Below are 13,507 nucleotides of genomic sequence, written 5' to 3'. Positions count from 1 at the left end.
ATCAGCATAGCTATCCTAACTTTTTTTTTTGAACCTATTCTCTATCCTTTCATTGTTGGATGTAGGTCTCACCCAATTCTCTCCATCTTTCCCTATCTTGAGCTGTTCTCTGCCTTGTTCCCTGATGTCATCTTTCCACCTCATCTGTGGTCTGCCTCTTGATCTCTTTGCATTGTATGGATGCCACTTTCCGATGGCATTGTTCCATCGTCCGTCTTGGAGACGTTCATTGTGTCCAGCCCATTTCCATTTAGATTTTTCATGAAGTTCATTCAGCATTAATTCTAGTTCTTGTCGTTCCGAGGAGATCAGGAGTATATCATCCGCATATCTAAGGTGATTTAGGTACTTTCTGTTAATACATATTCCTCTGTTTTCCCAATTTGTTGATTTTATTATATCTTCGAGGGTCAAGGTAAACAGTTTAGGTGAAATTATATCGCCTTGTCGGACTCCTCGTTTAACTTTTATATTATCCGTTATTAATTTGTCGTCCAGAATTACGGTCATGGTTGCGTTTTGGTAAATATCATGTATCAATTGTCAGTATCTTGAATCTATGCTACTATTGACCAGAGCTTCTTCCACCGCCCAGTGTTCAATGCTGTCGAGAGCCTTTTCATAAACTACGAATGCTAAGTACAGCGGAAGGTTGTATTCATTGGTTTTCTCAATTAAGATTTTAAGCGCATGTAGATGGTCGATTGTGCTGTATCCTTTCCTGAATCCGGCCTGTTCCACTGGTTGGTAGTTATCAAGTTTATAGGTTAGTCGGTTGTTTATTATTCTTGTGAAGGTTTTATATAGTTGTGACAAAAGGGAAATAGGACGGTAGTTGTTTAACTATACCTATACATATAACTATATATATCCTAACTTTACTGGCAACTATTCGGAATAGTCCGGTTGTAGACGTATTGAACCACTTCCTTAGGTTTTGAAGCCAAGATATTCTTTTTCTCCATAGTCCTCTCTTTCCAAATACCTAGTTGAAATCAAGAAATAAATTTAACATTTACTGTTAGTTGTATAAACTTAGTGTTAACCTTTTGTATGATGTTTTTCCTATCCGAGGAAGAATTTTAGTTTCTCTACTATAAGTATGTTCTTATGGGTATCTGGGTAAGGCAACTGCAAAAATATAAAAGGATTATTTATTCACATTAAATCAAGGAATTTGGGCATACATGACTAATCATAAAAATCATATAAACATCCATTTATGCATACATTTATTTAATTTTCGGCAATGTTTGTGAATCACAATTCGTAGACGGCCAATAAAATTAAATAGCGAATGTATTAACAGCGAAGCCCAAGTTAACCTCAAACTTTTGCGGTTTTTCGTTAAGTAGTCTGAAACGCGATATTCCAACATTTACCCCCATGTTAACTATTACAAGCACGTCAGAAGGTCTGAAAACGGATAATGATTTCAAGAATGTATTCATTTAAAAGGGAATTACCCTAATCCTTTATATCCAATTTACGAGTTAGAATACTGCAAAATTCCTCAAATTTAATATCTGCTCTTTGGTCGGCCAATGCCGCTGTCGATTTACCCTTTTGAATTCTGTCTTCGACTCTCTTAGGACCATTATCGCATTGTTTTTAATTAAATTTGTATTTTTATATAACCGATAATTAAAATTATTTTGTGTTTTAATAAATTCTCACCGCTAAATATTTAAATAAACAATAATCGGACTGTCAAAATATTTTATTGAGAGAACTGTCAATAATTTCAGCTCCGAATAAAGACTGTTTTTTGTTGGTTTATGCCAACTATTAATAGTTATTTATTGTACAAGACGATAAAATTGTATTTTATCTTCGAGAGCGGTTTTTAGCTCGAGAAGATAATGCGATTTTATCGTCGTGTGCAATACATTTTTTTCTATAGCAAGACTTCAAGTTCAGGTAAAAAATAGAATTTCAAAGAAAATTGTAATTTTTAGCACAAAAATCGCAATTGTGTTGCTCCGCCGCTAGGGATATGAATTACTCTGTCAACAAATGTCAAACAAATGTTACGTTTTGGTTTTTGCGGAGAATATTGTTGCGTTTTGTGTACAAAGTCAATAAATACGAAATGGACGGAAAAGAATTGACACAAGAAAAGGAAAACCTGCCATCAGATGTAGAAAATGCAGCGTTGGAAGCAGAAAGTTTATTGTTGCCACAAAAATCTAGGATGATGTATGAGAAAGAATACCAGTCTTTTAAAAAGTGGAAAAGCATTAAGAATATCAATGGCGTGAGTGAAAAAGTTAAAACATTTTATCTACTCTTGCTGTTAAAGTGTCACTTTATCTACCCTTGCGGTTAAAGTGATACTTTATCTACTCAAAACAGTTGTTATAGCAACACTTTAACATTAGCTATGGAAAAAAAAAACAGGTTTGTTACTAAGAGTGAAATTAAAGTGATTTTGATAAAGTTTTTTTTTAATGGCTTTGGATTATTGATCCATTCAGCCGCGATATATAATAAAAAATACTGTTTGCTACAATATTAAATAGGTATACGGATACTATATACATATGCGCACATATACACACTTATGCACGCACATACATAAATAGGTATTGTTAAATAAAAATAAAAAAATACAAAAAGGAAGTGGAAACATTAAATTGACCTCTATTTATACTCTTCATTCAGGGCCCTAACCAACTTACAAGAAATATACAAATAATAATAAATGCTAATACTAAATACTAATAAATAGTAATCTGTTTTCACACTTTTTCACACATCTTTTTCACTAAGACATAACACCTCGGAGGTTTAGGCCTAATTTGTGAATGTTTTTTTTTCTTTTTAAAAATTTTTTTTTAATACGACTGTTTTTTAATATTTTATTTGTACATTTTTTTTTTAATTTTATTTATATATATATTTTTCTATTTTTCCTTTTTTTTTCTTTTTTTCTGTTTTTCTTTTTTTTTTGGTTTTTTTTAATTATTTTTTAAACAACAATTTTCATATTTTACAGGGAGGTACTTAATATTACATAAGAATAAAAATGAAAAATAATAATTGCTAAACACATTCAAGCCTACTCATTCATACAAGTTAGATTTTTCTCTTAGTCTTTTTTACAAATTCCCAAATAATTTGTTGTATTTTATAGTTTCTTCGAGACAAGTATAAGAGAGAAGTTTGATTTTGTGGTAAAGGTATTTGTTCTTGAGCCAGAGTGTGCATCAAATACTTAATTGCATCATCATTATGCTTGCATCCAAACAGCCAATGATTAATATCATCAACATAACCATTCTTCTTCTTCTTCATGTGCCTTGTCCGTTCCGAACGTTGGCAATCAACATGGCTATTCTGATTTTGTTTACGGCAGATCTGAATAGTTCAGCAGATGACAATCCGAACTATTGATGCAAGTTTTGGAGCCACGAGTGTCTTCTCCTCCCTGGACCCCTTCTGCTGTCTATTTTCCCTTGAACGATCAGCTGTAGTACTCTATATTTATTATGTCTCATAACGTGACCCAAGTATTCCAACTTTCTTTTCTTTATACTTATTCCTACCTCTCTCTCTCTCTTTACCTATCCGGCGTAGTACCTCTTCGTGGTCACGTGCTCAGTCCAGGATATACGTAATATACGTTGGTAAGCCCACATTTCGAAGGCCTATACTTTTTTCATCAATGTTGCGGTCATTGTCCACGCCTCCATTCCATATAACAAAACCGGGAATACATAACATTTCAGAAGTCGAATTTTGAGAGGTAGGGTGAGGCTTTTAGGGGTGAAAATTTGCTTCATGCTAGTGAACGATGCTCTTGCCTTTTCTACTCTTATACGTATTTCCTTCGCTTGGTCCCAATTTGAGTTAACTGTTGTTCCCAAGTAGATGTACGAATCCACGTACCAACATAACCATTGCAATCACAAATTACTGATTCGGATAGATTTAGTCTATAGAGGTATGTCTTGACAATGGCATGGTTAAAGAGACTTCTAACAAACATGGAATAAATATTTCTATTGGGGTAACTTCTTACGGCAAACGACTCAGTAGGTAAAACTGGATGAATTTTTGTATAAAGATTACTGCTTCGATTACAGAAAGCGTACCACTCAATTTCCCAATTTTGTTTTAGACTTTTCTTGCAAGTGGCTGTTAGTTCGCTTCTCTTGCAAGTGATTTTCTAACTAGAGGGAATAACAATAATTGTAAGTACAGTTTTTATTCAATCCATATAAACCGTTTAAAAAATATCGCATTGATATAAACAAAAAAAGCATTTTTATTTAAAAAAAAAAATAAAAAAAAGTCAAACTAATTGTCAACAATCAGTAGCGGCTCTTACTCTAAAACTTGCCAACGAAGAAAATAAAAATTAAAAATGGATAGCAAATTAGAAACTAACACAACAGTCATCAAACAATTTATCATTATTAACCCAATGCATTGGTTAGTGATCAGTGTAGTAGTGTCTGGAGGCTCCGGAGACTTGAAGAAGGCATCAAAGAGGATGTAGAAAGCTCAGCGCAATGATAATCGACGCTGTTCAATCCGGACGTTAACCCCGGAGTTAAATTGAATTGAATTAAATTAGATTAAATTACATTGAATTCCTCAGGGTTCTTTACTACAAACAAAAATATTTTACCTTCAATTCATGGCTTCTAGTATTTTCTGGATGCTGGCTTTCTTTAGGATAGACAAGGAGAACAAATATGTTATACACAATTTATGACCTTAAAAAAAACACCATTTATTTTAATACCATATAGAAATATAAAAATAAAGATCGTGTACAATTTATTATCTATTCCTTAGAACAAAAAAAACTTAATTTTGTTATATCCATTTTCAACCAAGTTATTTAATTTAGTGTAAAAATTGTTCTGATTAACTTTCTTAAAAAACAAACAAAATTTTATTATGTGCCACTTATCTGATTTGTGAATTCAAGTCTTTTTTTTAATCAATTACTTTATGATATGATTAAAAAAACATATATAGTACAAATACAACGTTTATTTCAGAAATAATTTGACCGACCTTTTCGATTTACTCTCCGCGATGTTTCCCGACGGATACTGATTTAGTCTCCCGACTGTGTTTCCGCAAAACTGTCCAATTCTCCAAACACGTGTGGCTCTGCTTCCTCCTTCCAAAACTGTTACTCCAAACAACAATCGTTCAAATTCCCTTCAAAATTAAACCTCCGACTCCTTTCAAAATAATAATAATGGCACTCTTTCAGCCAAATGGTTTACCCGCCTCGACTGGTTGTCTCGTACAAACTTTATATACATTTTCTTTCTTTACTTACAAAGTTAGGAGTCTCTTCGGACACAAAGAGTTTGGGATTCTCTACCTGGTCTCGATTCGCCTTCAACTATTCTGCTATCACCAGCTTAAATCACAAACAACAACTTATACTTATTTTTCACACACTGTTCTTAAACTAGACTTCTCGTTCTGGTTCACTTAGGTTTTTCCCTAAATTAACGGAAGATAATACCGACATTTGTGTCTACAGGCAAATCCGTATTTGTAAAAGACAACCTCTAATTCATAGCATTACCTTCGAAGAAAAATAATATACAAACTATTGTCTATCAAACATTAATTTGAAATTTTTAATCTGATCAAAACCATGTATAATAATTTGCAAGATTTTAAATAATATTTAATACTTTCTAAATATCTCCGAAATGTTTTTCCTATAAAAATTGTTCTTAGAAACCATTTCCTATTGAAGTCCACTGTTCTCCGAAAACACTTCTTAATTATAAATCATTATATTTACAAATTCTTGACCTATACAGGGTCTTGTGTATTTATGATCTCATGGTATTTTGCAATTTATTTTATAAACCTTAATATAAGCTGAGAAATAGCTTCTTGAAGAACTAGCAGAACGGATAGCAGAAAAATACCAAGCTGATTGCAGCGGTGGTAAATCGACAATTCATTAGATTGCAACCCTGAAACAAATTTAAGAAAAAACACTGGAATATGGCATTGATATTCATCACATATTTATAGACTACAAAGCTGCCTACGACCATGTGAACATAAGAGAAATGTTCAAAGCAATGAGAAATGTTCAGAGCTAGGAATACCAAATCAGTTGGTATATTTAACAAAACTAACTCTTGAAAAACTTGAATGTAGACTACGAATTCAGGGAAAACTGTCTGAACCTTTTAAAACGAATAACGGGCTGCGCCAGTGAGACACTCTTTCCTGTATACTGTTCAATCTGGTTCTGACAAAAGTAATACGTATGTCACAAATTACAATCACTGGTATAATATATAATAAATCAGTGCAAATCCTGGCCTATGCTGATGATATCAATATTGTGAAGAGAACAAAAAACGCTGTACGAGAGGCGTATGTAGCATTAAAAGAATCAGCTACAAAAATGGGTTTAATAATAAACACCAACAAAACGAAGTATATGACATGCAACCACAAATCCTACGGCCACTTGTTATAGAAAACGACGTCATCGAAGCAGTGAACGAATTTGTATACCTTGGAGCTCTCCTTAACACTGAAAATAATACTACCGCAAAGATAAACCGCAGAATTTGCGCCGTAAACATATGCTATTTTGGGCTCAATCTGTTCCTTAAATCCACTATTATATCGAGAAATACAAAAATAAAATCATGAATGTGTTGCTTGTGTGAGTCCATTTCAAAAGGTAAAAGAAATAATAAATTAGACTTACTCACAATCAATTTAATTTAACTATCCAGACGACCGGTTTCGCTTTCTACAATATGCAAAGCATCTTCAGGTCTCGATACAAAGTTAAATAAATGATGGGTATTTATAGAGTACCGGCATCATTTATTTAACTTTGTATCGAGACCTGAAGATGCTTTGCATATTGTAGAAAGCGAAACCGGTCGTCTGGATAGTTAAATTAAATTGATTGTGAGTAAGTCTAATTTATTATTTCTTTAACCTTTTTGCAAAAATAAAACTCTACAAACAATAATACGCCCAGTCCTAACATATGGTTCACAGACCTGGACTCTAACAAAAAATATTGAAAACATGTTAGGATGTTTCGAAAGAAAAATACGAAAACGAATCTATGGAGCAGTGAATAACAATGGAGTGTGGAGCAGACGATACAACTTCGAACCTTATAGAATATACCAGAACCCCGAGAAAGGCGATGGATAGGGACGACTGGAGAGAAATTTTTGAGGACGCTAGGACCCACGCAGTAAAGTCAGAATGATGATGATGATAGCTTCTTGAAAGTTGGTTCTTCTTCGTCAAACGCCAAAATTAAAAGTTTCAACATGAAATATAAAGAAATCAATAGATTTTTTAGGAAAACTTACAAAACCTTTTGTAGTGCTTGAAAAGATCTTTTTGTTTTTTTAAAAGTCTCTAATCCAATTCTAAGGGAGTAATGGCAAAAATAAGGTTGATCCGTATTTTTTTCAGCGACATAAAACGTGAAAATTATCCCCTAATTACCATCCTAATTAAAAATTATCGTAACCTCTTTACAATTCACTTTAAAAAATGTACTTGTAGTATGCTGTAGAAGTTTGGCTGGTTTAAAATGCTTAGTTTTGAAAAAATTGAGTTTGAAGTGAGAGGAAGGTTTTTGTATCTTAACAGATATTTCCTTTTTTTTACAAATAAATCGAAAACTACCCATAGAAGAGCAATACCTACAATTCTGTACTCAACAAAATTTTGCGTGTCTCTAATAGTTTTCAAATAATCAAATAATGCTCAGAGCAGCCGTCTCAAAAGTCCGAATAGCTATGATGATTGCCGACCTCCGCCGCGGAGATGGCACTTGAAGAAGAAGAATAGTTTTCAAGTATCAAGTAGACAAAGTTCTTAGCTTCGTTTTTGTTCTTCTTCTTTGAGTGTTATGATTTTTTAGAATGCCTACTACTAATAGCATAGTCTTAACTTTATCTACAGGTTTACTGAAATAATAATCTTATGATAACTTTACACTGTCGACATAATTTAACTTGGTTACCTATAAACTATACCAAGTCTTCATTTTTACTATAATATATTTTTACCATTTCACATGACATTAAAAGAAGCTTAACTTATAATCTAAAACCTGGCCTAAATATTTAGTTTGCAGTAGCAACGCCCTCTAGGAGAATTTTTGTCACCTTTTAGATACAACAAATGAAACTATTAGTTGGATAGTATTTTTAATCGAATGAAATAAAAAATATACACGTAGTAAACAACTACTATATTTTTTACCACTTCAGAGTTTATAAATCGGAGTGATTCATGATTCACTATACAAAATAAACGACTTAGGAAAGTAACGAAACAGCCAAATTGAGTTTTTAATGCTAGGAATGAATTTTGTAGCACATTATAAAATAATTTATCACATTAAACCGCACAAAATAACATTTCCGGCTGACAATTTATACTTTGTTGTTGTTTTCTTTCCTGGAGAACTTAGCTAAAGGTATAAAAAATAACTTGAAAATACGACAGTTAAGTATATCTTTTAATTGTGGGTGTGGGTGTTTTATATTTTATCGTTTGGACATCACTAAATATTTTGAAACCTAAGTAGTCGGAGAACTTGATAACCGAAAAAAAACTGTTATAGAATTCAGAAGTTTGAACCAGCTGTATAAATAGATAGAGTTAGCAAACGCAAACGTCTACCATACTTATACAGGGTGATCAACTTTTGTGACCAAGTCCGATATATCTGCTCCCAAGATAGTCACAATTATCAATTGCTAGCAAAAATATTAGCAAATAAAAATATTGTTTTATTCTTTTTTCGTTGCCAGCGATTTTATCCTGTAAAATACTAAAGATATTCGTTTTCACTTAGTTTAAGTTGTAATATAACATTCTGTGGAAACCTCTCTATCAAATTTCCATAATTAGTGTTTACAAAAATGTTTTTTGAATGTGGTAATACTTTTTGAGTTTTTTTTTATTTGGGCATATAAGCAAACATGTATTAAAAAGATTTCCTGTATTATTCAATTTTTCAGTAATGACAACAACACTACTATTTACTATTTAAACTACGAGAAAACGAGTATATTTGTCTTTTAGGGGATAAAATCACTAGCACTTAAAAAATAATAAAACATTAATTGAAATAATTTTTAACTTCGTAAATAAATTCAATAATTTATTGATTAATTTTAAAATAACCCCGATAAAAACATCAACAAAATACGTTGAAATACAGTAAAAAAGAATTAAAGTTTTAATCAGACAATAACATAACCTTAAAATATGAACATTTATAGTAAATACCTTAATACTTTAATATTCTTACCTCACAAATTCACGAACAACAATTAATACCAATCGCACAGAATGAATGTTCATAACCAAAAGTCCTTATTTATTTTTCAAACAATTAAAAAAAACCAATATTTCCAACTTCTTATGAGACAAATACACACGTTTCTTTCCAAGCATGCTAAAGCGTGACACAGAAACCAGGAGCTTATATGAAACGTCAATTCAAGACAGTAGGGACATTCCGACATATAAGTCAACGCAGGAATTCTTACAAAGAAGATTCCAGACATTGGAGATATTGGAAACAGAAAGAAAAGGAACAGATCACAGACAACAGGTAAAGAAGAAGATAACCTGTGTGGTTGTCATGAAGAACATAAACTGTTCAAATGTACAAAGTTTCTAAGTCTACAAGTACGTGAAAGAAACAAAATCGTAAAGGAAAAGCAATGGTGCGGTAGATATCTACTACACAAAAGGGAAGTACCATGATATTTCTCTTATAGATGTGCAGAATGTGGTGGTCAGCACCAGTCATTACTACACAGGTTAGAAGGTATGATAACAGAAGGGATTCAGAAAACAGAAGGCCACAAAATAGTCCAAATTCTAGTGGGTTAGAAAGTCACTATGATAACAGAAGGAATTCGGAAAACAGAAGGCTACAAAATAGTGGACCTAATTCTAGTGGTCCTTCGACAAAAGAACATCAAGAGGGCGTTAATTGGATTGGAGCTTCTTCCGTACAAGGTCGACGATCGAATTCGAAGTGTGGAGAAAAGAAAAAATAAGACAAAGACCAGAAAGCAGCGAAATTAGGGGTAGGAGCCTTACGAGAGCCTTTGAGCACCAGAAAACCTGAATAGCAGTCTATTATAGAAGGTTACCTAACTAACATTAATAGTGTAATTATTAGTAGCTGTCAAGAAAACTATAACTTTTACTCCACGACTTCAACCTTTTATTGTATTACTATCGTCGATCGAGAAGAATCGAACAAAGGGGCATTAAAAATCAATTCGATCCTTATAACTACATCCGGATATGTCCATTGGTTTGGAAATATTCTTAAAATCCTTGCTCATTGTGACGTCAGAGTTGTTGAAAATATTCCTAAAGATTTTTTATTCAAGAATATAGAAAAAGTGAAGAAAACACCAAATTTAGTTTTAATATTGCAGTGAGTATGAGAGAAGCCATATACTGTATACTTGTAATTGATCACTCAATAATGTTATGACGTACTAATCACACTGCTGTTACACAGTGCAATAATTTGTTAAATTATTTTTAAGATTTTTAATCATAACTTTTGTTGATCTTAAGAAGGCATATGACTCAATACCTAGAACCAAGCTATGGGAAGCAATGGAAAACATCGAAGTTCCACGAAGATTAATAAACGCGGTAAAAGTACTCTACAAGAATAACGAAGTAGCTATCAGAACGGGCAACAGAATATGCGGTCCATTTAAGACGACAAAGGGACTACTACAGTAGTTTTGCCGACGACCAAATAGTGATCGCATAAGACGAGGATGACCTCAGTTTTATGATGAGAAAACTGGAGCAGGAATATACAAATAATGGGATGAAAATAAACCTAAAGAAAACTGAATACCTAACAACGGAGAATACAGAAATAAAACAGCTGGAAATAGACAAAAGTAAACAAATCAAAGGAACAGACAAGTATAAGTATTTAGGCTTCATAATATCAAACAAAGGAACAACGGAGGAAGATATAAAAAATAGACTAGGACAAACAAGAGACTGCATACGAAAATTGAACCCGGTACTATGGGATAAGAACAACAGCATGAAAACAAAGAAAAAAATATATAATACCATGACAAGAAGTATCCTCACTTATGAGTGTGAAAATTGGACAATAAATAAGAAAACCAAAAACAAAATAAGAGCAACAGAGATGGAATTCCTAAGGAGAAGCTGCAGAGTAACAAGAAGAGATAGAATAAATAACATGGAGATTAAGAGGAGAATGGGAATGAACTCCGACATAATAGACTGCATCGAACAGAAGAGGTTAACCTCGTACGGACATGTCAGAAGAGCAGACCAAAATCGGTGGATAAATAGAATAACAGAGTGGAGCCCGATAGGAAGAAGAAAGAGAGGCAGACCCCGAAGATCTTTCAGAGATGAAGTGGACGAAGCAATGAGTAGAAAAAACCTACAGGAAGGGGACTGGCTAAACAGGAAAAATTGTAGAAAACGGTTGAGTGAAGGAATACAGTGAAAACTGTGGAAATCCTTGTATATATATATATATATATATATATATATATATATATATATATATATATATATATATATATGTATATATATATATAACTGCTTAAATTAACTCTCATAAAACTTAATAACTCTTACTCCCTTACTCAAGCCTATTTTTCAATTAATATTTTTTATACCTTTTTAGTCAAGTAAATTATCAGTAAATTAAAAATATGTTGATTTGCTATTTTCGTATTTATATTTAATAGTGAATGGAAATAGACTGAAAAATATAGGTATTTCAAATACATAATTACCGTTTAATCAGTTTTGTTCCCAAATCATTAACCTCAAAGGTATCGTTATCAAAACAGAGCATTTGCAAAAATCTGTTGCTATGCATAACGTGCATCAGGCATTGTTCGATACCGCTCCATGGCCACGCACAAAGTAAAAATTAAATAGAAAATTAAAAATCAGTGGAAATTGTTTCAGAACAATACATAATCATCCAGAATATGGTATTCGCACAAAGCATAACTCCGTTTAACTGACCAAATTGAATGAAATTTTAATTAATGCGTTTTGATTTCATTAAAACCGTTTTGTGGCCGCGTGTCAGATTTGAATTGCACAAATTAAACGGTAAAAAGCCGCCGTGTACCGACCGACAGAACGCAAAGTTTCCATTTTCAATTTTAGTTTAGTTTGTGCCTTTGGCTCTTTCCAGCGTTTCAAATTTTTAACAAATGTGTCACTTGCAGGAGATTTGATACTGTGTAACAAAGACGTGCCCTCTGGCCAAACTGCTCTACGCAGTTCGTAATATAAAATGGGGTGAAGATCACTGTAAACAGCGGTAATTTACAAACGCATTCCTCTTCCTACCCTTCGTCCCGCAAGTTCTCTGTTCTAGTCTAACAATCGGGCCCGTGTAATGAATATGTTTTGCCAATTTTCCTATTTTGTTTGATCTTTGATTTCAATACGAATTTGTTTCTTTTTTCTTTGCCATGATTTACATTCAAACAGCCCCTCGTGCACTGACTGCATAATTATGTAAAACAGTTAAATGAAACGTACGCAAATTATCACTTGAATGTTTTAAAATTGCTGTGTTTTACATGGAGTTTTAACATATTACTAGGGATGTAGGGATGGGATGTAAAGATGAGATTTAGAAGAATAAGCCGAATGATCAATTGATTTTACTAACAAAATACTCGGAAAGTAACGGATATATGGGTTAAATTACTAAAAAAGTAATTCATACTTCCACAAGAAACTTGAATTTAATGTAGTCGGACAAAAAGTTTTTGGACTAACGGACGAAAGTCCACCATTAGTGGTGTTACCAGGTCAAGTTGTTATTTATTATATCGTTGCTGATAAATTTATATGATGTTAAAGTCTCCCAATTGGGGTTGCTAGCCCTAAGACGTAGAATCTATATGGACTCTAGGGGGTTTTTCTGAAGTTTTTCTGTTCTTTTCTTTATTTCTTTTTTTGTTTTGTATATATTCTTTATAGCGTTTCTTACCTCTATGAACGACTTTTTCCCTAATCTATCAGGACTGAGTAACGGTGTTCGAGCACAGAGTTTACCAGTGTTCTAAGTTTACTTCTTAGTAATCTAGTTCACTATGTATGATACACAAATTTGGCACCCAACGTGGGGCCCTTTATATGGTAACACAAGTCTTTGTTATTGTTTCTTTAGCAACTTTACTTTTTGTTTTATGATGTCCCATTTGTCCCAAATTTATTGTCCTTTATTAAATTGATCTAAAGTTGTCCTTTACTTTTCTCTTGTGTAGTAAAACAGTTTTCATTATTAGCTCAGATGAACGATTCTGTAGACGTCTATCGTGATATATGAGTTTTCAAGATGTGATGTAAGTCTCAGATGAAAGATTCTGTATCCATCCATCGTGATATAAGTGTTTTTTCACAATTTGAAGTTTTAAGTGAAATACCCTAGAACCGTTGATTG

The 13,507-nt window shown here is 32.8% G+C and overlaps 1 protein-coding gene across 1 annotated transcript in view; it reads right to left on the bottom strand.

Moving 5' to 3' along the window:
- LOC140444029 (paired box protein Pax-6-like) overlaps positions 1-13,507 on the bottom strand; it is a 178,960-nt gene that overhangs the window by 56,914 nt on the left and 108,539 nt on the right. The window lies entirely within an intron of this gene.

This window comes from Diabrotica undecimpunctata, chromosome 6 (assembly GCF_040954645.1).
Source record: "Diabrotica undecimpunctata isolate CICGRU chromosome 6, icDiaUnde3, whole genome shotgun sequence".
In the NCBI taxonomy this organism is placed as follows: domain Eukaryota; kingdom Metazoa; phylum Arthropoda; class Insecta; order Coleoptera; family Chrysomelidae; genus Diabrotica; species Diabrotica undecimpunctata.
The sequence above is the reverse complement of the archived record's forward strand: the minus strand, read 5'-3'. Positions and strand labels throughout refer to the sequence as shown.